Genomic DNA, 23033 nt, shown 5'->3' on the forward strand with positions numbered 1-23033 from the left:
GCTGGTATCTTCATGCAATGAAATACTACTTGGCACTAAAAATGAATGGATTGCTGGTACATGCCACATCATAGATGAATTTCAAAGGCTTTATGCCCACTAAGAGAAGCCTGACACAATTTGGTATACTGTATGTTTTCAATTACATGACATTCTAGAAAAGGCAAAACCATAGGGACAGAAAACAGATCAGTGGTGGCTCAGTGAGGGTGGAGGGAGGTGACTGGATGCAAAAGGGAATGAAGGAAATCTGTGAGGCTGATGAAAATGTTCTAGAGAGTAAAAGAGAAAACTGCTATTGGGTGAGAAAGGACGAAAGGACTTTGCAGGAAAGTTGATTTTGAGCATAGGGTACAGTTCGGTTTTGAGAAATGGTCATCTACGCAGGTTTTGGTTTGAGCAAAGGGCGCAAATTTCATTTCTGTGTTCTTTAGCACATCAATTAGAAGTAGGCAAACACAGACTGCAGAGGGCTGAGAAGACCTTAGGAGCCGAGTTCTGATTCTTAAATATTTGCAAAAGATTTTGAATGAATTAAAAACAGTTCCATTAAGAAAGCTTTGTCATGTTTTACAGAGGGTGTTGAAGTGCTCAGTTTGAGGGGACTACCTGTCTGTAACTGACAGGTTTTTCTTCTACAAAGGATCTTTCTTGAAGTACATCCCCAACTATTTACCCCAGTCCTAAACAAGTATGTTTGAAACTATTTATCAAAAACTGGGAATCCCAGAATCTAGCATCAGCGAGACAGGGTAGAGGAGAAGAATAGATACTTTTGATTGGGGGTGGAGGCTCTCCACTACTTCAAGTCATATCACACAGACAGATGGCTATTCTGCGACAATTCTGACCACAGCATCCTGGATGGTCATCAGTACCTGAAGTGATGCCCAGGAGGTGATTGAAGGGAGAAGCTTGGTCTGAACATTTGGTGTGAAGAGAATCCCATGGTTTGTTTGGGGCTGGTGTAGGGTTCAAAAACCTTGTTATTGTTGATATAAATTTTCTCCCATGTGCATGGTAGTACACACATGGAACCCTGCATCTTGATCATTAAACACTGGGACTTTGTAAATACACATTCCACGCTGGCCTAACTTATAAACTTCTGAGTTTCAAAACATTACCATTCCAACCCCGTGATATAAATACATCCATTCCCAGGCACATGATGTTCAAAGCTGCAGATCAAGTACTAAACGGTATAACCATACTGGAAAGAGAAAAAAAAAAATCTACTTCATATTGTAGTTAGCTGGCCTGCCATAGACCTCACCTGAGAAGAAGATGATGCAATTAACAGTAATGGAAATGCCGGGCATTTTATGGAGGAAGTAACCCACAGGTTGTGGGTTTGTCACAAATTGTTGCAGGATATGACCTTTGGTTGACTTGTGAGCTGACCCTTGGCAACCAGAGTCTCCCCACTGCCTCTCCTGACCTTGCAGTGGTCTTCTGCCCACTATTCTCGCAGTGTTCTAAGAATGCAGGCTTGAGAGAGTAAGGTGTTTGTTGAGATCACCTGGATGATATAGGGGACTGCACCCAGGTAAGGCCTCTATATAAACTTCTAAGATTCTGTATGTATAACTGAATCAATTTGCTGTACACCTGAAACTCGCACAACATTGCAAATCTACTATATTTCAATAAAAATTAACTATAAAAAAGAAATTACAAGAGTTCCCGTTGTGGCGCAGTGGTTAACGAATCGGACTAGGAACCATGAGGTTGTGGGTTCGACCCCTGGCCTTGCTCAGTGGGTTAACGATTCGGCGTTGCCGTGAGCTGTGGTGTAGATTGCAGACATGGCTCGGATCCAGTGTTGCTGTGGCTCTGGCGTAGGCTGGTGGCTACAGCTCTGATTCGACCCCTAGCCTGGGAACCTCCATATGCCGTGAGAGCGGCCCAAGAAAATGGCAAAAAAGACCAAAAAAAAAAAAAAAAAGAAATTACAATAAAAAGATTCTAGCAGAATGTGGAAATCTTCCAGTCTTACAGCTGCTCAAGACAAGCCTCTTATGTAAGTCCCCTGGCTTGTTAAAACTGCCAACTACCAATCTGGAGTGGTCTGCCTCTTTCTTCAGTGTCTCACTGCCCTCCATGTATATGGGCCAGTTCTCAAACTGTAACCAAGTAGGGCTTTATGGGGTCTCTCCAGGACAGACCCCCTATCCCACATCTTTGGCTGCAGCTCCTCCCTGAAGTACCTAGATAATGGTATCTGGTGCACATTTCCCAAGTTGTATTTATGGAGGCTTAAACCACCACCAAATGAAACGAATTAACTACTTGATGACTGGCCCCTAAGCATTCATAAAGTTAACCTGTGTGGCATTACTCTATAACCTCAATATCAACATCAACCAATCAGAGAACTGTGTGGGAGCTGATCACAGTACCCTGGGATGCCCCTCCCGGGATGCCCCTCCCTCCCCCTGCCTTTAAAATTGCTGAGCTGTGGGCATTCCCATACTGGCTCAGTGGAAATGCATCTGACTGGTATCCGTGAGGTCGAAGGTTCCATCCCTGGCCTTGCTCAGTGGGTTAAGGATCTGGCGTTGCTGTGAACTGTGGTGTAGGTCACAGACACAGCTTGGATCTGGCTTAGCTGTGGCTGTGGTATAGGCCAGCAGCTACAGCCCCGATTCAATCGGTAGCCTGGGAACCTCCAGATGCTGTGGATGCGGCCCTAAAAAGACCAAAAAAAAAAAAAAAAAAAAAAAAAAAAGGCTTTGCTGAAACCTATTCCAGAGTTTGGGTGTTTTGAGCACTAGTTACCTTGGACTCCTTGCTCAGTGCCTTGCAACCAGTGCTGCTATTTCCCTCACCATACTTGGCATCAGTAGACGCACTTTACCGCATGCAGGTGAGCAGACCCAAATTTCCTTTGGTAACAAAACCAGCACAAATACTTGCTCATAGGCAGATTTCCAGGTCCCATCACTACAAATTTCAACTCAGTAGGTCTCAGGAGGTACTCAAGAATCTTTACTGCCAAGTTTATTTACCCTTTGGTTTTTTTTAGGGCTGCACCCGTGGGACAGGGACGTTCCCAGGCTAAGGGTCCAATCAGAACTGCAGCTACCGGCCTCTGCCATAGCCACAGCAACGCCAGATCCAAGCTGTGCCTTTGACCTACACCACAGCTCATGGCAATGCTGGATCCTCAACCCACTGAGCGAGGCTAGGGACTGAACTCATGGATACTAGTTGGGTTCGTTACTGCTGAGCCACATGGGAACTCCTACTGCTAAGTTTTAATAAGTACCTCCAGGTGATACAGATGCTTTGGCCTTGGAGCCACCCTTTGAGAAAGACCCTTTTCTAAAATATCTAACCAAAAAAATTTATTTTCCTTCAGGATTTAACAGGGGCAACACCTACTGATAATCTTTTTTTCTCTTATTGCTAAAGTGTAGGGAAAAGAGTCCTTAACTCAGAAAAGAAGACTACACTAGTGAGTTAAAAAAAAAAACGTAGGGGCTTGAGGAAAAGCAGCATCAGCTGTCAAGAGTCACAAACTCACAGTCCTGGAAAACAGGCCACAAGGTACTAGGTGATTATCCTCCCCAAATCCACTGCCATAAACACATGCACCAAATGCATTGATACTAACCATATTTTCCTACCTTGGCTTGCCAAAGCAATTGAAACTAAATCATCAACTCATTTTCATTCTTTTGTTCAATTTGTCACCCAGCTGGAGATCTATACCACAATCAATTCTATTACATACTTTCCTGAAACTCCTCACTCGATAGTGAAGTAATCAAAAGATTCAGGATTTTTACCTATACATGTATTTTATTTCATCCTTTAGATGACTTTTGGGAAAGAGCCTTATAGGCAGGATGCCCTTAAGAAATAATTGCTGAGTGAATGAATGAGAGGCTGGGCTGAATCACATTCTCATCTATATTTACAAAATTGTAGAGCGAACCATATTTTCTGTAGAGCTAAGAGTTGATTTTTAAAGAAAACCCATGATAAACATTCTGAAAAGATAAGATGGCTTTGGAGGGTAATTATCTTTTTTTTAAACCTTTTATTTTGAAATCATTGTAAATTGCAAAAAAGCTGTAAAAAGAGTTTAAAGAGCTCCCTTAATACCCTTCAAGTTGTTAACATTTCTGAACCATTTGAGAGGAAGTCACAGATGTGATGCCCCCTTTCCTTCATATTTCAGTGTGTATTTTCTAAAAAAGAGATTCTCCTAAATACAGTGCAATATCAACATCAGGAAAATAACATTGAACCAATTCAACAGAATGCACTGAAATTTTGCTGCTTATTTCATTAATGTCATTTATATGTCTTGGACCCATTCAAGATCACCTCTTGCATTTAGTTGTCTCTTTAGAGTCCTCCAATCTGGAATGATCTTTGAAGATTATATATTCTATCAGGAGGCAAAACACGTTGACTTTTCCCATTACTGTTTATTTATGTAAACTTTTGCCAGTTGGTTAAGACGGTATCTCCCAAGTATTACAGGGGTAATGTTAATTAATGAGTATGTTGTGCTTATTAATGATTGGTAATATATTGATAAGAATGAGTAGTTTTAGGGATATGATTTAAGACTTTTAATATCCTGTTCCTCATCAAACTTTTTACCTACCAATTTTTTTATCCATTGATGATCCTGGCCTGAATCAATTATTATGATGATGGTTGCAAAATGATGATTTTCTAATTCTATATTTCCTTCTTCATCTATTGCATTCTGCTAGTAGAACTTCCTTTCTTTTTTTCTTTCCTACTGTCATCATGGACTCATAGATTCTTATTTTACTCAGATGTTGCAACCTGTTGATGTCGTTATTTATTTTGAGACTTAAATGGTCCAATATTTGGCCAGTGAGAACCCCTTCAAGCTGGTGCCTGTATTCTTTTGAACTTTCTCTATAATTAAATACATTCTTATTTTCTTGTTCAACAAATTATTCCAGTTCCGCTCCCTAACCATGCAACAATAGTTCCTTTTGGTAGAGAATGGTATTTAGAAGCAAAGTCCGAGTTCTAGGTGTGTTCACTCTACTGGGGTGCTAATGCTTTTAGGATCTCTCAATGGACAGAGTTAGGAAATATCTCAATGTATATATACACACACATATGTACTTATATTTTTTCTGTCTACCCAGATAAATTAAAAATCACTTCATACCATCTCCTCTAATTTCAAGCCACATCACTGGGTTTATTCTAATCTTTCCCCTTTTGATATCTGTAATTTCCTTCTCCAACAGTGAGAAACCTGCCTCCCAATATCCTTCATATATTTACTTGTTTGTTCAATTTCCCATTTTGTAAGCCAATCTTTTGGCCATGCCAGCACAAAGTGTGGCCTGTCTGTACCTAGTTATTTTTTATCTATCTATCCATTCATCCACGTACAAATTATATTTATAATAATTACATAAATTATATAAGATTATCAAATACATGTAGTATATATGTGTGATATATGTACATATATGTGTGTAATCAAATGTCTTGTATGATATCAGATGTTCTCCATATGTATATAAGAAATTTTTTTTTTTTGTCTTTTTGCCTAGAAGGGCCATTCCCGTGGCACATGGAGGTTCCCAGGCTGGGGTCCAATCAGAGCCGCAGTCGCCGGCCTACACCAGAGCCACAGCAACGCGGGATCCAAGCCGAGCCTGCGACCTACATCACAGCTCATGGCAATGCCAGATCCCTAACCCACTGAGCAAGGCCAGGGATCGAATCTGCAACTCCATGGCTCCTAGTTGGATTCATTAACCACTGAGCCATGACGGGAACTCCTAAATGAGAAATTTTATTCAACTTCTTTGCCTTTTTTTTTTTAAAAAATATTGTTGATTTATATTGTTCTGTCAATTTCTGCTGTACAGCAAAGTCTTTGCCTGTTTTTTAATCAAATTTTTTGCTATTGAGTTGTATGAGCTTTTACTTATTCTGAATACTTTTTATTAAATAGATGGTTTGAAACTATTTTATCCCATTCTATAGGTTGCCTTTTCATTTAGCTGATTATTTCTTTTGCTGTGCACAAGCTTTTTAGTTTGACATAGCCTCATTTATTTTTTGCCTTTGTTGCTTGCATTTTTGGTGTCCTATTAAAAAGACCAATGTCAAGGAAATTGTTCTCTTCTAGTGGTTTACAGTTTTGGATCTTATATTGAAGTCTTCAGTTACCCCCATCTCTCAGTAAGCAGCCCATTCTCTAAGCGTGGAGTTGCAGCCAGCTTCTCAGCTGCACTTAAGTCAAGTGCTAAATCTGGGGGAGGAAAACATTTATATTTAAATTTTAATAAATGAAATGGCTTGGGCACCTACTGAAGTTATATTTTGCCCACTGGAACGGTATGGTTTCCTTCAGTGGCAGGTTTTCCTCTAGGTTTGGTAGCACCTCTCTAGAGGACTAGCCCATGGTAATGCACAGGTCTTGTGTACTGTTGGCCAGGGAGCCTGGACAGCAGGTGGTGTTCTTTTATCCATTGTAGTGTTTAGCAAGGCACGTGCTAATTATTGTTTATTAGATGAAAGAATAGATGCATCCGTTAATCAATACAGAATGGTGGGAAAGGAGATGTATGTTGGGAGGGAGACCTTAGACTTTAACCTCTGGACCCACATGGATGAAGACAGTTCAGGGTATCCATCCTTAATGGAACTTAGGTATTTTATTTTCAAGCTTTTCCCCTTGGTGACACAATACGATTCAATAATAAATCTTGAGCTTATCCTTGATATCGATAACACTGATACTGCACCAACTCCATGGTTACCAAGTCCAGCACCAACAATCTTGTTTATGTCCACCTGCAGCTTCCTGAATCTTTAAACATCGAATTTCAAAGCTCCCACAATTAAAGAATGCCCTCAGTTCAAGTTACCCTTTCTCAGTTTCTGTCTTCAACTCTTTCTCTTCGTTCCCTGAGATGATTCGCAGAGTTAAATATTCTTGAAATTTCCTTTGTGGTGTTCCAGATAAGAAAAACCATAAAGCACTCCAAATACAGCATATGGTGTAAATGTTGAATCAATAAAAACGACAAGGTTAGTAACACTATCCCTGACGATCGCGGTGGCCCGTTTTAATTTAGAGGGCGCCAGCTGCACGTCAGCGAGGGATTCAAAAGCTAGCGGGCAAACCCCTCCGGGCCAGGAATCTCTAAGACAACCCTGACGGAACCAAAGTTTCCAGCCACGGCCAGCTCTCCGAATGACGAGCTTCCGCCTCCCTGAGCCGCTCTGCCAGTTTTTACGTGGGAACTGAAGCATCAGAAATTTCTAGGTTTTTTTTCCTCCCCTTCCTGGGGCAAATCTCCGTCTGCACCTTGCGCGGCGCTTGGGAACAGGTGAGCCGGGCGGCGGCGCCCTTGGGACGCGCACAGGTGCCTCGGCCCCGCCCCGCCCCGCCCGGCGCCGCGCCTATCAGGGCCCAGGTGCCGGCACCCAGGTGCGCCCGGCGCGGGCTGCAGCTCCGCTCGACACCCGACAGCGGGCGCCGCTGTAGCAGCTCCCCGGGCGGCGGAGCTGAGCGCCTTCGCGAGTTGGGGCAGCTCCTGTGCTCGGCCCTGCTCGGCGGCTGGAGCTCCGCCCGGACGCGGGGTTCCTGGAGCTGCGAGAGCGGCTGGGCGTCGAGGGGGCGGTCGGAGCTCCGCAGACCCCGCTGGCCTGGGGCGGGAGAGGCTGGCGTGAGGGGAACGCCCGGGAGCGCGGAGAGCGGGGCCAGTCCCCTGGCGCGCCGAAGACACCCGAGCGCCCCGCGCCCTGGCACCATGCGACCCGCCGCGCCTCCTGGCCGGCTCCCGGCTTCGCTGTTTGCTCTCTGAGCCCCCGCGCTCGCCACCGCGGAAAGTCGGAAAGACCAGGCGAGACCTTGGAGAACCTCACGGAGACGGACCCAGACGTCCCCTCCGCCCCCAAGAGGCTGCCGCCCCTCGATCCCTGGGCTCCTCTAGCTGTACCATGAACCTGGCGTAAGCTTGGCGTTAGGAGAAATTCAGAAGCCAGAGGGGGAGTCAAGGCAATTCTTTGGTTGCTAAGGTAATTGTAGTTGTGACAAAAAAAAAATGGGCAAGAAACAAATGAGGGAAGGGATGTGTTAAAATGATATGCCCTCTTCCATTCATGTGTGTCGATTTCGTTTCATCTCCTGGGTGTGGATGCTTGTCCATTTCAGATATGTGACAGGTGTCGGTGTGTGTGTGTGTGTGCAGTTTGGGACTGTAAAGGCACGAGATTACATAAGTGGTTAGGCAAGCTGGCGTGTGGAGTTGTGTGGGATGGGTGCAGGTCTGCATATAAATCATGTTCCTGGGTTTCTGGGTGTGAGACACTCCTTGGCCGGGACGAGCTTGCAGAGGGTACGTGCTTTTTAGGTACTTACAATCTTCTGATTCTGTCATCACAGGTAGGGCAGCTTCACCTCTAAAGCCGATGTTCATTAACTTTTTCTCTGAATTTGTGGTGTGGAAGAAAAGAAAGCGAGCGGTGAGGTGTGAAGAGCAGGGGTGGGTGGTAAGGTCTGCTGTTCGGGGACTGCGGCAGGAAAGGGGCAGTAGGTGTTTGCTCTGTGAGGATGACAACTAAACGGGTTGCAGGAGACGGTGTTTACCATCCCTATCAGGCTGCATAAGAAGTGGCCCAGGGAGACGCGGAAGAAAAGGGACCCAGAAAATGTAATTTTGTTCAGAAGGGAAGCTGCTGAATTTTATTATTTTTTAATTTGATGGAGTAGGAACATTGTTCCTTTCTCTCTCGTGGAGAGAAGTGGCGTTTCCGTGCTACAAATTGGAGGTATTTCGGGTCTTGTTATTGGCTTGGAATTGTTCCCTCAGCATTTATCAATGCTCAGCAGCTGGATCTGCAGGTAGTTTCTGATCAATACCCTTTAGCCGTCCCAAAGTGAAACTGCCACAATAAGCAGTAGTAGGTAAAACCTCACCTCCGGCCCTTTTCTCAGCAGAGGGGGATGAAAGATGGAAGCATAAGAACTGGGCTTGTGAGTGTCCGAATGGAGTTAGAGACTGAGCTACAAGTTTGTGTGTGTTCTGTCCAAAAGTGTTAGACTGAAAGGAAGCCATTAGATTTGGCTTAACAGGTCAGGCTTTTAGAGATCAGTTTGCACAGGCAGATAGGTTGTCGTGGGGAGTGGGCACTGAGGGGTTGGCGAGTGGTATGTATAGTCCTTATGTTACATTCTTTCTTCTTCTTCTTTTCATTAACTTGTTAATTTTGCAATGGATGGGACTGCCCTGTGAGAGAAAGCAGGTAAATTTGAGACTCTTCGGGACGCACCTTTGTAAGCAAAAGCTCCAATGCTGAACAACAAAAACCAAGATGGTAAATACTTTGAGTTTAGCTTAGTAAAGCGAAACCGTTGTGTATATTTGATAGTCTTGTGTATTGTAAATGTTGAAATATTACTGTGTATATAGACATAATAGTAAAATGTATAGTTTCCCCAAATAATGTCTTTTCCTGAAAGTGTCTGTAAATTCTAGAAATATCAGGTCTGATGAGGTATGTTCAGGTATGAACTAGGTAGCCACTGGCATTTCCTTCTTCAGAGTAATTACATTTGTCCTTTACTTCCCTGTCTCCTTTAAGAAACTTTAATTAACATGCACTGAATTTATATTGCTGAGCATTTCGGTAAACCAATGCTAGATTTTTTCAAGCAACGCATTAGTCTTATCAAGTGAAGTCTTACACCAATGCTTTTGTGGCAGAAATGTCACTTTAAATGAGACAGTCTTTATTTAAATTTTTTTTTTTTATAATTTGTGGAATGAGATGGAAAACAGATTTTTTTTAATGAGAAAATATTTCTTGAGAAAGAAAAAAAATTGTTAAAGGATAATTAGGACAATGAAATTTGCCAGTTCTTTTGGATGTCTTATGGGCCACAGGGATAGACTTTTATGTGAACGTAGGATTATTCTCTTTCCTGTTTCTCTGAGAGTCTCCCACGAATTTTATTCCCTGAACTCCCTAGGCTTTGCCAGGAATTTTCAAACCTTCTGTTTTGTGCTAGAGGTTAAACACAGGGAGATGTAAGGAGCAATGCGTCACATCAGTGTTTTTCAAAAGAGATGCTTTCAGAGATCTCAGTACTGGGATTAATTTTTCCTTTAGCTTCACAGTTAGCTCATCTTAATTCATAGTGCTTTGAACCTAGGAAAGCATTTAACCTCTTCATTTTCCATGCCAGTTGGGAGGAATATAGTTACTGAATTTCATCTTCATTGTAACATATGGCATGGTATAAATAATTACTACACACACACACTATCCTGCTATATAGAAAGAAATCAAATTACAAAATAAACCTTTATGTTGAGTGATATGGATGTAACATTTCAAAAATGGTTTTACTTTTTCTTGATGGCAAAAGTAATAAATAACCATTGGGAGAAATTCAGGAAAATACAAAAAAGAAAAAAAAAGGATCATTTGTAAGTCTCTCACAGAAAGTGAACCACTATTGACATTTCTGCATACTATATGCTCTTCTAGACTCTATGCTATTCTGATCACATTATTCATTGTATTTTCACCTTTCTCTCTACCTACCATCTCCCCCAACATCCCCAATTTTTAAATTGTAAATGAAACTTGGGTGTATGTTAAAGGTTTGGGGAAAAAATTACTGATAGTTGATGGATGGCTTTGATAGATCAGGTGTTAATTTTTGTTAGTCTGTGGTCTTTATTTTCAAAGAGAGTATTTTTTTTTCCTGTTCTCGTTGAAAACCATGGTTTATACTTTGGGTCAGCAATACTTGGTGTTCCCTATAAGGCTTAGGGATTGAGCATCAGAAGAGAAATAGACCATTGGCCATGCAGGGGTGGGGGTGGCAGTGGCAGTGGCAGCAGGAAACCTGACTTCTGGTTTCAATTTCTCCACCAACTCCTCATGTGGCTTTTGGCCTCTGGGCCTGTTTCCTAAAGGACAAATGACACTTTTTGATTTAGCTCAATAAGCTAACCACATATTAGATGTTTTGATGTTTGATGAGGGTCATCTTTGCGTGAAGCAGGCTTTTTCAAACATGGGCTTGGGATTCAGTGGGTCTGGGTGGGGCCTGGGAATTTCCGTTTCTAACATGATGATCCCCAGATGATGCTGATTTCACTGGTCTGGGGACCACACTGAGAACTAGATGGTAAGCTCCCCGGGGGCAGAAACACTGTTGCACTTTTCTTCACATCCATCTGCCCCACGCCCAGGAGGGGACCTGCCAGGAGGTGCCCAGTAAACACTGGTTGAATCAATATCCACTTTTCCCATGGAGGAAAAACTTTCCGAAGTGGTCAAGATAAAAGAGAGAATCATCCAGAATTTGGAACCATTAAGTCTATAATAAAAGTAGCAATCAGTCATGAAACCCAGTTCATCCCACCGCAGTGAGAGCGAAACTGATCACAAGCAGGCAGTTAAAATGCACATTAAACCTAATGAGTTACATTAAGTAACAACTCAGAGTACCTGCTTGAGATGTTACAAACCACAAGGCTGAGCCAGAGCTTCCCAGCTGCCTCCCTGGGACCTAGAAGAGGCAGTCATTTTCTACCACACACACATTCCAATACGGGGGAGCACATAAACTGTTAATTATCCCAACTACCATGGCAGCAGGTAAAGCAAGCTGTGAATGGCCCAGACTCCCCATCCCACCCGCAAAGGCAGCACAAGGCTCCTCAAAGCATCTTGACGGTTCTCCAAGGAGGTAGGTCCCCAACTTCTGCCAGAGGAAACAAGAAGAAGGCATTGAGTTGATGCATTTGCTAGCGAGGATGTTCCAGCTGGCTGAAATGCCCCAGCCAGAACTTGTCAGCCTTCCTTGTGTGGCTACTTTGTGACTAGAAAATTAATCCTCTCCTTCCACCTCTGTGCTAGAAACACAGGGTGCCGAGGACACCCCTTTTTATGGATGGAGACTGAAAACCGCATAAATATTTGACTATGAACAAAAGTTCCTGGGAGGGAGGCTATTCAGATGAGTTGCCATCGGGACAACTGTCTGGGCTTTCGAAACACGTTGGTAAAACTGTTGCTGAAACTCAGACTCTGTGCACTGGCACTGAATTAAATCACAGAGACAGTTTTGGGTGAAGTAGAAAAGAATCACTTCATTGCTTTGCCAGACGAAGGGGACCACAGCAGGCTACTGCCCTCAAAACTGTATCCAGCCCTGGAGAGGCTAGTGAGGAGTTTTTGTGTTTGTTTGTTTGGTTTTGTCTTTTTAGGGCTGCATTGGGGCACATGGAGGTTCCCAGTCTAGGAGTCAAATTGGAGCTGTGGCTGCCGGCCTACGCCATAGCCACAGCCATGCCAGATCCTTAATGCCTGGAGCGAAGCCAGGGATTCAACCTGCATCCTCATGGATACCAGTCACATTCTTTTTTGCTGAGCCACTCCTAGTGAGGCATCTTTAATAGTTCAAGGAGCAGGGTGTGATCAGCTCCTGGACGTTCTTCTGATTGGTTGGTGGTGAAGTCATTGGGGATCAGCATCATTAACCTCCTGGTTCTAACCTGTCTGGGGCCCCTGAGCTTGTGGGTGGCCTACAGTTAACTTCTTCCACCCAGTGGGGGTTTTAGCATCTGCAAAACAGCTCAAAAGACATGGCTCAGAATATTATCTGCAGTCTTTGAGAAAAAACTAAAGGTCCTTGGCTTCATTGAATGGATAAAGTATTATTATTTTGTCTTCCCTGACCGTTTTCCTTTCTGCATTTTCTCACCTCTCTGATCACATTTATTCCTCGACTGAAGTTTTTCTACAGACAAAAGGCAGGCAGAGGACATGGCTGGGGGTCTAATCTGGGAAAGCCTCAAAAGGTCCTGCTCGGTTACAAAACCTTCAGAGGAAAAAGCCACCTTTAGGTTGAGCGTGGTAGCGTCCCCTTGTCCACCAGGACATGTCCTGCTCTAGAGGCTATTTTCTGCCGCAGGAGGAGGCACCCATCAGAGCCTCCTGAGATGAGAGGGTCCTGCATGAGTGTGGACGGGGGAGGGAGTGCAGGGGTGGCCGCCCTCGGAGGTACCTGGGGAGCTTGTACTGCACTCAGAACAGGCCAGCCTGGAGCCCACACAGAAGGGTGATCCAGAGGGCTTCAAGTAGCACAACAGGCATTTTATTTATTTATTTATTTATTTATTTTTTTGTCTTTTTTTTTTTTTTTTGTCTGTTGTTGTTGTTGCTGTTGTTGCTATTTCTTGGGCCGCTCCCGCGGCATATGGAGGTTCCCAGGCTAGGGGTCGAATCGGAGCTGTAGCCACCGGCCTACGCCAGAGCCACAGCAACGCGGGATCCGAGCCGCGTCTGCAACCTACACCACAGCTCACGGCAACGCCGGATCGTTAACCCACTGAGCAAGGACAGGGACCGAACCCGCAACCTCATGGTTCCTAGTCGGATTCGTTAACCACTGCGCCACGACGGGAACTCCCAACAGGCATTTTAAACCTTTGTTTCTGAACCTCAGTGTCCTCCTCTGTAAAATAAAAACAAAATGTATATCCTATGAATATGTGTGGCTGTGAGAAGACGCTGGGATCCTGGACATCAGCATCCTGGGGAGGAGGCCTGGTGGCTGCGGAAGATGGGCCCTGTGACACCTTACTTGCTGTTTTCAATCTTTTCTTGTTTGCCTTTTTGGGGCCATACCTGAGGCATATGGAAGTTCCCAGGCTAGGGGTCGAACCAGATATAACAGCTGCTGGCCTTTATCACAGGCCAGCAACACTAAATCTGAGCAGCACTGGATTCTTAACCCACTCAGGCCAGGGATCAAATCCGCATCCTCCTGGATACTAGTTGGGTTCCAAACTCGCTGAGCCCCAGTGGGAACTCCTCTAATGGTTTTGACAATGAGCTCTTGCTCACAACCCTGGTTGTTCCCTGGGAGAGATCTGAAACCAGGCCCCTTGCAGGAAGGGCAAGGAGAAAGAAGCAAGAGGTAAACCCTCCAGATTGGCAGTTAGCAGATGTAATAAGCAAGGAAATCCACATAAGAGGCTCCTCTTGGACACAGCAAGAAGAGTAGACCTCCTTATCTACTCGCCAGCAGCTTAACAGTTTTGGTTTTTTCGGCCTATGCTTATATTTTGAGGCCCGAACTGGGCTCAGTTCCGTCCAGATGACTAAGGTCACCTTCCTCTTTCAAGGCTACCTCCCTGCAAGTGCTCTGGGGGTGGGTGGGGGCGGGGAAGGGTGGGCAGAGCGCAGATTCCCAGGACAGGGGAGGGGGTGGGGCCTCCAGTGCCCGGCTTCAGCTCGAGGGTCAATCCGAAGCCACGACCTCTCTGTGACCTCCTCCACCGTGAGTCTGTTGGGTAATAAATATTTCAGGGCAGTGGTTTCCAACTTTTCCCCTGTTCCTGCGGGCTTGCTCGGTCAGCCTAGCATTTCAGAAACTCCTTGGTCCCTTGGACAATCTTGCTGTGTGGTTCCCTCGCTGGGTGTAAGGAAGCAAGTGGCCCAAGTGCCAAGTGGCAAGGGGCGGAGTGGGGCCGATCTTCCTTTGTGGCAGCCAAAGATGGATCTGTTTCCTTGAGCCTTAAGGCCGTTCACCACCAGGAGGAAGAGAAGCGAAAACCAGGGGCCGCGGCTCCATGGATAGCTCTTGCACACCCGGATGGGGCCCTGTGCCATCTTCCTCTCCTTCTTTGGTATCTCTTACAGCCCTTGGCACATGGTAGGGGTTTGGTAAATGTTTGTTGGGTTACTGACGTGCAGAGTGACAGCTATGGGTGGGTGAAAATGGAAGGAGGAATGACTGATACTGGTGTGGGTGCCCCGACTGGGACGCGTGAAGATATAAGATGCAAATGATTGTAACCCCATTCCTATTGTTTGCTTGATTTTGCCTTTTTGCCTGGCTAGATCCACCTGAGATCTGGGATATAGTGAGGCCCTTGTTTGTAATTATGCATCAATGTTTGTCTCTCCCACTGGGCTGTGGTGGTTTTTTGTTTTGTTTTGTTTGGCTTTTTAGGGCTGCCTCTGTGGCATATGGAAGTTCCCAGGCTAGGGGTCTAATCAGAGCTGGCCAAAGCCAGAGCCACAGCAACTTGGGATCCGAGCTGCGTCTTTGACCTACACCACAGCTCACAGCAACGCTGGATCCTTAACCCACTGAGCAAGACCAGGGATGGAACCCCTATCCTCATGGATACTAGTTGGATTTGTTCCCGCTGAGCCATGATGGGAACTCCCCCCCCCTTTTTCCTTCTTTTTGCCTTTTCTAGGGCTGCACCCATGGTATATGGAGGTTCACAGGCTAGGGGTCTAATCTGAGCCGTAGCCCCCAGCCTATGCCACAGCCACAACAAGGCGGGATCTGAGCCATGTCTGTGACCTATACCACAGCTCTCAGCAACGCTGGATCCTTAACCCACTGGAGTGAGGCCAGGGATAGAACCCACAACCTCATGGTTCCTAGTCAGATTCATTAACCACTGAGCCACGACTGGAACTCTCCTTTTTTTTTAAACCAGGATTTTATCCTGCCCCCATCACAAGGCAACACACATAGTAAATGCTTGAGAGAAGTTGGTTCCCTAAGCCAAAAGATGTCCAGCCTACAAAGCTATGGGTCTGTCATACAGCAATGGATTGATCTTATAAAATAGCAGTCAGCACTTGCAAAGCTTTTTGTAGAGCAAAGCCCTTTAAAGAGAATTAGGTGGTACTGCTCCCATTTTACAGGTGAGGAAACTGAAGGTGAAGAAGAGGTTCAGCCACTTGCCCTCGGTCACATTGTTACTGAGTGGAGAACCAGATTTTAACCCAGATCTTATCCAACTCCCAAATCTCCAGTTTTGCTGGTCTATTATAAGGTCAGGGATAAACAAAGGCGCTTCCCATGAGATCATTTCAGTTGTTTTGGAGAGAAATAAATATATAGAAAAGAAACCAAAAAGAAACAGTTTAGGGAAATCATGCATGGAATTCTAGAAGTCAGATTAGGTAGCAACCAGGTGACAGAGGCAGTAAGTACAGTTCAGTTCAGAGGGCGAGCGAGCGGACACTGTATCATCCGACCTGGAAGAGGTCTGGGAAACAGACCTTTGGGAAGCAGGCAGAAATTTCCAGGTAAAGAAAGAGAGAGGACTGCAGGCATCTCAGGGAAGAGGTGTACATAATAACAAGATTAATTATTAAACCAATTCTTGTCAGCTTTCAGAGTAAGAACTCATATTGTAAAATATTCATCGTCAGAGTCCTCTCAGACCGCCGTAGCTGAAATAGTTAACGCCTGTCCCTGCACAGTGCTCTTTGTGGCCTCGTCTGCTCCACTTTTCTTCAGAGCTTTGTCCTCATGACATTGCCCTCTATGTACTTGTGTGTATTTTGTCTGCTTCTGTCCACTAAAATGCATACTCCCTGAGAGCAGGGACTCTGTTTTATCCCCTCCTGTGGCTTCAACATCTATCAGAGGTTGGTTAAGTAATTGTTTAAGAGGTATTTTTGGAAGGGAGAAAGGAAGGGGGGACGAGAGGGAAGGAGGGAGAAAAAAGCCTTAGGAAATGGGCTGTCCACTCAAACACTCAGCCTGTTAGGTGAAGCAGATGAATGAACCAAGTGGGGTTTCTTTCATAATGGTGACTGCCGTTGTGTTTTTTTTTTTCATCAAAACCATGCTTTGTGTGTGTGTGAAATATATAGAAAGTTTTTACTCCCAGAAAGAAATGTATTTATACCCAGTATTCTTGAAATATGGGGCTCTCTACCTCCTTTTTGAAAACAATATGGGTATCAAATAACACTTTCCTTTTTTTTTTTAAAGCCAAACAGCCGCAAACAGTGATGATGAAGGGCATTTTGTGCTGGACCTCAAGGTTGGGAAGCATTAGGGACGGGTGAGGACTGTGTTAAAGGAAAGAGTATGTGCTGCTCAGAAAGCCCTCTTGGCATCCATTTTTCATCAGTAGCAACTAATTCCAATTAAGGAAATAATATATGGATCTAAACTGCCCAATAGAAACAAAACACTTGTTTGAGCTGGTTGTGTTTTTTTTTTTTTTTTTCTCTTGTGACCTCTACAGAAGAAAGACAACAACTTAAAAAAAAAAAATCCTGTTTATTTCCCCCCTAAACTGCTATATAAGTGCTACTGTGTTTAGATTCCAAACCAAGCAGGAAGCTACCATTATATTATTTTGCTGACCATACATACATCAGAAAACAAAGACTGATTCAGCAGCTGGTCAAAATAGAAAGGATGCATTCACAAAGAATACATTTATTGATTATATTTGAGCTTTTTTTTTTTTTTTTTTTTTTAATAAGAGGAAGGCACTTTACCTTTCAGTATGGCAGGTAGTTTAGGGGCTTGGCTACTGGTTCCTCCCCGAAGCCAGGGGTTTGTGACATTAGACAAATCAGTTTAATGCTGTTGATCTGTGTTCTCCCCAGGTACAGAATAAGGCTGAGAAGCTGTGATTGCTTTGATGGCATTCCTGAAAGAGAAAGTATTCCTGGAAATCTGTGATTTAGTCAACTCTTATTTAGGGGTGGGGACTTGGGGAAGGAGAGAGGGTATTCCTACCCCAGGTCACAGTTGGTCTAAGGTCACTGGTGTTCATCCTTTTTTCCTTGCTTTTTAGGGCCACACCTGAGGCATATGAAAGCGCCCAGGCTAAGGGTAGAATCGGAGCTGTAGCTGCTGGCCTATACCACAGCCACAGCAATGCCAGATCCAAGCTGCATCTGCAACTTACACCACAACTCATGGCGATGCCAGATCCTTAACCCACTGAGCGGGGCCAGGGTTCACATCCAAATCCTCATGGATACTAGTTGGATTCGTTTCCACTGAGTCACAGTGAGAACTCCCACTCCTGTTCTTCTTTGCTCCTTGTCCTGCTTGTCCACGATGACCGAGGCCTCCCTACTGAAGGGCCTTTTCTAGGTGATGATTAATCAGATACAGCTTCTGTGTTCAAGAAGTTTAAATTTCTGTTGGAAGGAGAAAGATGGAGAAGCCATGTGGTAAGACAGGCATGTGTAAATGGAACAGGGGAGGGATTGCTTCCCACTGGGAGATTTCATTGAAGAGGTTGAATGGATGAATTGAATGTTGGAGGACCAATCTGTTGGGGGCCTGCAGAGATGAGGCAGGGAACAGAGAGGTTCAAAGTGTGCCTGAGACACTTCAGTGTAAGTAAAAGTATAGAGGTGACAATGTGTGCAAAGAATTTTTTTTTTTTTTTGGTCTTTTTAGGGATGCACCCATGGCATATGGAGGTTTCCAGGCTAGGGGTCGAATCAGAGCTGCAGCTGCCAGCCTATGAGACAGCCACACAACGTGGGATCCGAGCCATGTCTGCGACCTACACCACAGATCACGGCAACGCCAGATCATTAACTCACTGAGTGAGGCCAGGGATTGAACCTGCGTCCTCATAGATGCTAGTCAGATTCGTTTCCACTGAGCCACAATGGGAATTCCTTTTATTTATTTATATTTATTTTTAATTTATTTTTAATTTTTAAAAATCTGTGTGTGTGTTTATGTGTGTGCAAAGAATTTTTAATGTCTCTGCTGAGAGTCAGGTCCTGAAAGACCTTTCAGGCAGAGGAGACCCTGTTGATGAACCTAGAACTTAAGGGAAACACAGGGATAGGGGAAATCTAGATTATAAGCAAATTATTTAAATTTTGCTAAATATTTATGTTTACTGAAAGTAAAATGAGAAAGCAAAGTAGATTGAGTAGCATTTTCCTCACCTTACGTTGGTAATGGAGGGTCTGTCACAGTGAATTTCTAGCTACTTCTTACTAGTACCCAGAGATCTTTCCCCTGCAGTGAAATGCTTGCAAGTGGTTTTGAGTTATTATCGTCAATGCACAATTCCCATGCAAATGGCTATATCTCCCAGCTGTGTCGGACTCTCAGTCCAAATGCTCAATGCCTTTTAGACTTTGAGACTGAGAGCCTGACCACTGACTCCCAAATCCTCCTGTGGCTCGAGGGTAAAGTGGCTACATCTTGGGATAAACTTCATTTAACTTGCTTGGCATGACTGTTTAGGAAGTTCTCAGATATCTCACCCCAACGCATAGGGTATTTGCTTCATGCCAAAGCATATGCTGTCAATTCTAGGTTTTCATTTCTTTGGCTTCCTTTAGCTCTCAAGAGCTTTTCTGCAAAAACCACTTCCCTAGCCTGCCATCTGCCTTACTCTCCCACTTAAAAAAGCCATTTCGATTCCCCAGTTTCTTATATTTTTCTAATTACCTTTAACGGGATTGATCAGTTGGCTATCAAAATTATATTTGGAACAGGTCGTTTTAAGTTGAACTTTTCTTATTGGGAATTCTTGGTTGGGGAAGTGTCTTGTGGTTGAGATTGGCCATGGTGTTGGTTCTGTGAGGATGAATAGTGATCGACAAGACTAGAAATGCAACTTGGAGTCAGTGTATTGAAGGACTCGAATGCCACATGTCTATAATAAAGGTGACGGTGATCATGGTGAGTCAGAGCTCTCTTGGATGTAGACAGAAACCAAAACAACTGCACTAAAGCAAAATTCAAGCCAACTCAAGCACAAAGGAATTTATTGGACTAATCTCTCTGGGAATTCAGGCATGGCCAGAGTCAGGGGTTTAAATGAAATCAGCACTTCTTCCTTGACACCTCATTGTCTTGATTCCCTTGTCACTGGCATTGGGGAGAAGAAGATGGTCATCAGTCTCCCTCCCATCATATCCTTTCAGTCCAGTCCATCACAGGGAAGGGGACTTGTTTTCATCCAGTGTTCTCATCTCAGTCACAAGGAAGGACCCTGACTGGTCCTGATCCTGATCAGAGCCACGTTTCTACCTTGGTCCAATCAGTGTGTCCAGTGATATGGCATAGTCTGCTGAGGGCAGTTCACAGGCCCATCTTTTTATCAAAAGTAACTTTAACAGCAAAGTATATGTTATATACACACACTCACCCATACATACAATGGGCAAAAAGGCACGATAATGTTCTCAAGCTTATCAACTGGCTGAAGGGCTTTGGATTTTATTTGCTGGGCAGTAAAAAGTTATTAAGAAAACGTGCAGAGGAGTTCCCGTTGTGGCTCGGTGGTTAACGAACCCAACTAGGAACCATGAGGTTGCAGGTTCGATCCCTGGCCTTGCTCAGTGGGTTAAGGGTCTGGTGTTGCCACGAGCTGTGGAGTAGGTCACAGATGTGGCTCGGATCCCGCGTTGCGGTGGCTCTGGTGTAGGCCGGTGGCTACAGCTCTGATTAGACCCCTAGCCTGGGAACCTCCACATGCCGCATGAGCGGCCCTAGAAAAGGCAAAAAGACAAAAAAAGACAAAAAAAAAAAAAAAAGTGCAGAGTGTTTCACGTGGGTGACTGTGGGTCTATGTCTACCCACAAACATCAGGGTGAGTGTGTTTGTACAGCCTCTGGCTCCTGCCTCCACCATCCCTGCAGCTGCATCCCCGCAATCACATCACTTTTTGCCTGGCTGAACCTGAGATGGCTTGAGTGCCACCTCGAGAATCAGATGGCATCCGAGATGGAGTCAGAGATGCTATATATCCTTTTCCCGGAATATTTGTGCTCTGTACAGAAAGTACAACAGTCATTCCTCAATGACTTTTAAAACAGTAAACACATCCATGTTATTGCCCCCAGGTTAAGAGAGAGAATCTTATTACCATTCCCCCAGAAACTACCTCACGTACCCTCCCACCTCCCAGTGGTACTCCATACCCTTTTTTCCTGGTGGTGACTGCTAACCTGATTTCTAACACCATAGCATTCTCTCTTTTTAAATATATGAAATGAAATATATGGAATTAAATATATATGTATATATTCTCTTTTTTTTTTTTTGTGGCCTCTTATGCATAGCACTGTTTGAGAGGCTCATCCGTGATGTGATAGGGAGCCATAGTATATTTATTTTTACTGCTGTATAGCAACCCACTCTGTAACATTTCACACTTTATCCGTCGACTGTTGATGGGCGTTTGGGACATTTCCAGTTGAGGGCTGCTGTAAATAATGCTGCCATGAACTTTTATCTATGTGTTTTTTGGTGCCTGTATGAACACATTTCCGCTTGGTATGCACCGAAGCCTGGGTTTCTGGGACCTGGGGACATATGTTCAGCTTCAAGAGGTCCTCATAAAGAGATTTCCTAAGTGGCCGGACCAGTTTATCCTCCTATCATCAGTATATGAGTGTTTCCATTTCTACACATACTTGTGAACACTTGGGATTGTCAGACTTTTGAATTTCAGCCATGACGGTGGGTGTGTGGTGGTGTCTTACGTGGTTTCAGTTTGCTCTGGTGACTAATGATGTTGTGCCTTTTAGTATTTTTTGGTCACTTTAATCTTTTGTAGTCCCTCTTCAAGTTGATTGCCTGTTTTTCGGTTGGATTGTTTATCCTTTTCTTTCCGATTTGGAGGTTTGTTTGCTTGTTTGTTTGTTTTTAATTCTGAATACAAATATTTTTACCAGTTAAATGCAGCCAAAATGTCTTTTCCTATTTTGTGACTTTCCAGTTGGCCCTCTTTTGATGAATAGGAGATCTTACTTTTAATAATCCAATTTATCAGTCTCTTCCTTTGTGGTTATTGTTTTCCATGCCTCATTTAGAAAGTTTTGCCTACCCTAAGGGTCATGAAGCTATTTTTCCGCTTTAATTTATAGAAGGCCTAATGTTTTGCCTTTTATTTTTAGGTAAAAAAAATCTATGTCGTAAGAAGATCTGTATTTATCTGGTTTTCCATATATATATATTAACCCAGCACCACTTATTGAAAATTCTCTTCTTTTCCTCTGCTCTGAAATGTCATCTTCAATCTATAAATCAGATGATCATGCATATGTGGGTCCTTTCTAGCCCCTTCCATTGTTCTGTCTGCCTATTTTTATAGGATATCACAGTGTCTTACTTAATACAGTTTAATAATAAATCTTGATATTTGGTAGCATCTCCTCCAGCTTTATTATTTAAGAATAGTTTAGTTATCCTTAGCTATTTGCATTACTATAAATATTTAAAAAATCGTCTTTTGATGGAATTTTGACTGCACGAAACCCCTAACCCAAATTGGGAGTAAATCAATATCTTTAGAATGTCGACTGTTTCATTTTAATAATGCAGTGTATCCCTTCATTTATTTAGAGCTTTCATTTCTCATAGTGTTTTGCATTTCTGTGTTGTAAACATATCACACATCTTTCTGTAGAAATAATCCTAGTGTTTGAAGGTATTTGTTGCTATGATAAATGGTATCTTTTAAAAACAGCGTTTTCTGATTGTTTGTTGTGGGCATATAGAAAATAAACTTGACTTTTATATATTGACCTTGTATCCAATGACTTTGCTAAATTCACTTGTTAATCCTATATGTCTAATAGGTGTATTATGATGGGTTCCCCATGTATACAGTCAGATTACCTGCAAAAAAAAGTTTTTACTTTTTCCTTTGCAATCCCAGTGCCTTTTAGTTCTTTTTCTTGCCCATTGCATCGGCTGAGACCTCTAATACAGTGGTGAGTAGAAATGGTCAGAGTGCGCATCCTTGTCTCATTCCTAATCTCTGTGGGAAAGTTTTCAGAGAGTCAGTCTATGTGTTTTTAAAATACCCCTCATCAAATGAAGCAAGTTCCCTTACATTTGGAATTTTCCCCATGTATTTTCATGAGCAGATGTTTTATTTGACAAGATACCTTAAGGGGTTATTGCATAGAATGTCCACGTCCCTCTGTACTTCCCTTTTCTTTTGGATCATGGCCCCATAGGTCCTCCTTGCCTCAGGAGATCTTTCAAAATTTTACCAACTTTTCTAGTTCTCGAGGGTTGTTGTCATTGTGGGGGAATGGTACATTCGACTTGTACTATTTTTTTTTTTTTTTTTTTGTCTTTTTGCCATTTCCTGGGCCACTCCTGGGGCATATGGAGGTTCCCAGGCTAGGGGTCGAATCAGAGCTGCAGCTGCTGCCCTATGCCAGAGCCACAGCAGCGCGGGATCTGAGCTGCGTCTGCAACCTACACC

At 43.7% G+C, this 23033-nt stretch overlaps 1 protein-coding gene across 23 annotated transcripts in view; it reads left to right on the forward strand.

Annotated features, from left to right (window-relative positions):
• Positions 1 to 7160: 7160 nt before the first annotated feature.
• RGS6 (regulator of G protein signaling 6) overlaps positions 7161 to 23033 on the forward strand; it is a 564797-nt gene continuing 548924 nt past the window's right edge. For 6 of the 23 annotated variants that reach the window (XM_021099945.2, XM_021099950.2, XM_021099953.2 and 3 more), the window contains exon 1: positions 7548 to 8046. The gene's annotated coding sequence lies outside the window, so the exon portion shown is untranslated. Of the gene's footprint in view, positions 7356 to 7547; positions 8047 to 8327; positions 8414 to 8532; positions 8800 to 23033 lie in introns of those variants that run through there. The other 17 variants (XM_021099954.2, XM_084969658.1, XM_084969665.1 and 14 more) reach the window with 6 other exon arrangements.

Source organism: Sus scrofa, chromosome 7, assembly GCF_054392235.1.
Source record: "Sus scrofa isolate SSC_HxYL_T2T_F1_AM1 chromosome 7, Sscrofa_HxYL_maternal_Yorkshire_Landrace_v2.0, whole genome shotgun sequence".
In the NCBI taxonomy this organism is placed as follows: domain Eukaryota; kingdom Metazoa; phylum Chordata; class Mammalia; order Artiodactyla; family Suidae; genus Sus; species Sus scrofa.